General features: G+C 44.4%; 1 long non-coding RNA gene across 1 annotated transcript; it reads left to right on the top strand.

The window, feature by feature from the left end:
- Positions 1 to 410: 410 nt before the first annotated feature.
- On the top strand, positions 411 to 2,545 carry LOC309685318. Its single transcript, XR_014270433.1, has 3 exons — positions 411 to 526; positions 2,308 to 2,440; positions 2,528 to 2,545. It is a non-coding gene; the product is annotated as an uncharacterized lncRNA (long non-coding RNA).
- Positions 2,546 to 2,909: the final 364 nt, after the last annotated feature.

Below are 2,909 nucleotides of genomic sequence, written 5' to 3'. Positions count from 1 at the left end.
ACGGAGGAAAGAGCTTTGTGTGCATGCGTGCTGCGTTATTTCAGATATCTCTTTGTAGATATATATTTAGGTTTATAAAGAAACCTTGACATTGCAAGGAAGTCTGCAAAACACATTTAGATCTGAATGATGTTAGGGAAATGCTAGAGTTTGAAAACGTGCCTGGTCTGTACCGCCAAACTTAGCTGTTGGGGTTTGACACTGAATTCTCTTGCATGTCATTTGTAGTTTCTATTTATTGTCACAAATAAGCTCATGGGAAATATACACGGTAAAATATGCTTATTATATGAGATATAGAGTGTCTTTCATATTTAGCTATAATGTATGTTTTTATCTCAAAATGACCCTTTGTCTCTTCTGTTGTTTCCCCAGGGTTTGAAAAACTGTGACGAGAGGTACACTTTAGATCTCACGGGAGGAGTCTTTCCCTTGAGAGGGCAGATCAGCAGTATTAAACTACTCAGCTGTCAGACCGTAGAAAAATTTCTCAGCCCTGTTGACAGAGAGGATAGCATTATTGAAGGTTTGTTCTGATGCCTGTGTTTGATTATTTTAAAATACGTGGGTTTGGAATGTAAGCAATGGATGCTGTTCTGGCCACAGGGTCTGAAAGCCTTAAATATCTGTACAGACTGGATTGTTGGGATTATTGAAAAAGACAAACCGTGTGCTTAAGTTATGTGAGACTTCTTTAAGGTAAAAACTAGGTGAGTTTTCACGCTTGCTGACATGCTCTAGCGATGTATGGTGGGGTCATCTGTATACTGCTGCTCAGGCATTTTATTCCTTCAGCTGTCACCTTGGAACAATAAGATCATTCTCTCCACTGCTTTGGAATGTTATCTGAATCTCTTTTTGCCCTGTTCAAACCTGTTTGCGTGTCTACTTCCAGATGGTAGTCCCTCACAGGTGGTGTTCCCCAGGGCTCAGTACTGGGGCCTGATGTCTTTAATACCTACCTTTATTAATGATCTGGACAGAGGAATGGAGCGCACCCTCAAGAATTTTTCAGAGGACACCAAGCTGAGTGGGAGCCTTGATCCGCTTGAGGGTAGGAAGGCTCCACAGAGGGATGTGGACAGGCTGGCTGGCTGGACTGAGGCCAACGGTCTGAGGTCCAACAAAGGCCAAGTGCCAGATCCTACGCTTGTGTCATAACAACCCCATGCAACAGTACAAGCTTGGGGAAGAAGTTCTCAGGATCACAGCCATCGAGGGGAGAGAGAGCACTTCACAGCAAAGTTTCTAATTGATATCGAATGTGATGTTCGTTGTATGAAATCGACTTGTTGGCCAGGTCGGGTCAAGTGCCCGGGTGTCGCTCCTCTATGATTCTAAGAGTGGCTGGAAAGCTGCCTGGTGGAAAAGGACCTGGGGTGCTGGTCGACAGGCATCTGAATAGGAGCCGACAGTGTGCCCAGGTGGCCAAGAAGAGCAATAGCATCCTGGCATGTCTTAGAAATAGTGTGACCGGCAGGAGTCGGGAAGGGATTGTCCTGCTGTACTCGGCACTGGTGAGGCCACAGCTTGAAGACCGTGTTCAGTTTTGGGCCCCTCCCTGGAAGAAAGACCTTGAGGTGCTGGAGCATGTCCAAAGAAGGGCAATGAAGCTGGTGAGAGGTGTAGAGCACAAGTCTTGCGATGAGCGGCTGAGGGAACCGGGGTTGTTTAGCCTGCAGAAAAGAAGGCTGAGGGGAGAGCTTCTTGCTCTCTTCAGCTACCTGAAAGGAGGCTGTAGTGAGGTGGGGGTCAGTCTCTTGTCCCAAGTAACAGGATGAGAGGAAATGAGCTCAAGTTGTGCCAGGTCTGGTTTAGAATGAGTATTAGAAACAAATTCTTCACGGGAAAGGTTGTAAAGCGTTGGAACAGGCTGCCCAGGGAAATGGTTGAGTCACCATCCCTGGAGGTACGTAAGAGACCTGTCGCTGTTAGGTTAATGGTTGGACTCAACGATCTTAAGGGGCTTTGATCTTAAGGGTCTTCATCTGAAATGCCTTTGGATTAAGAGAACTGGTGTTGTGTGTGTAAGTGTGGAGGTGTGAATGTTGTGAATAGTTTATGTTAAAATCTCTATTCCAATTTCTGGTTTGTCAGGGTTTATTTGTTTATTTGGTGTGATAATTGTGGTCTTTCGTTTGGAATATGCATGGAAAGGAGCTATTCTTAAAACTCGTCATTGAGTCAAAGCTGGAAGTGAATAATGCCAGCTGTGTGAGACAAGCATATACGATCGAAAAGTGGTGTTTTAAAAATATCGGATCTACCCTATTTTCTGCAAATAAAACAATGTCTTCTCTTTTACAGCAATATATCCTGACATCAGTGTAGCAGTCTTCAGTTGGCAAGTGCAAACATACGGTCAAGGCAAACCATCTACTTATTTGGGCGTATTTGACATTAACAGCTGGTATCATGCTCAAATGCCAGACTCGCTAAGGTAGATTTTTATTAAGTTGCTTTCAATATCCCTGCAAATAATTCATTTGAATGTCGGCGTTTAGCTGACACCCTTGTTTTCTTTAAGGCCAGAAGAGTTCCTTCATGATTGCCCCTATTTTGCTTTGTGGTCACTGGAGACTGTGACAAGCATGACTTCTCCCGAGCTCCTTTTGGATATTCTGGTACATGAGCGCAGTCTACGTCGGGAAGTTCCTCCTTTTTATCCACCACCGGAGCAGTTTTTTAATCCGAGTGCCTGTACTTTTGGTAGGTATTTCAGTGCTTTTAAGAGCGATAAGCTTAAAATGAGATGCTATTTCTCGGTTCTCTTGTTCATTGTCTGTCACACAAAAACCAAACCCAACCCCCCACACCCCCAACCCAACTCTGATGACGTTGTACTAACGAGGTATTTCCTCTTGTGAAATATATCTGGCAGTCTGCGGAGTTTTGCTGCTTTTGTGACG

Source organism: Vanellus vanellus, assembly GCF_965231255.1.
Source record: "Vanellus vanellus genome assembly, contig: HAP1_SCAFFOLD_60, whole genome shotgun sequence".
NCBI lineage: Eukaryota > Metazoa > Chordata > Aves > Charadriiformes > Charadriidae > Vanellus > Vanellus vanellus.
The sequence above is the reverse complement of the archived record's forward strand: the minus strand, read 5'-3'. Positions and strand labels throughout refer to the sequence as shown.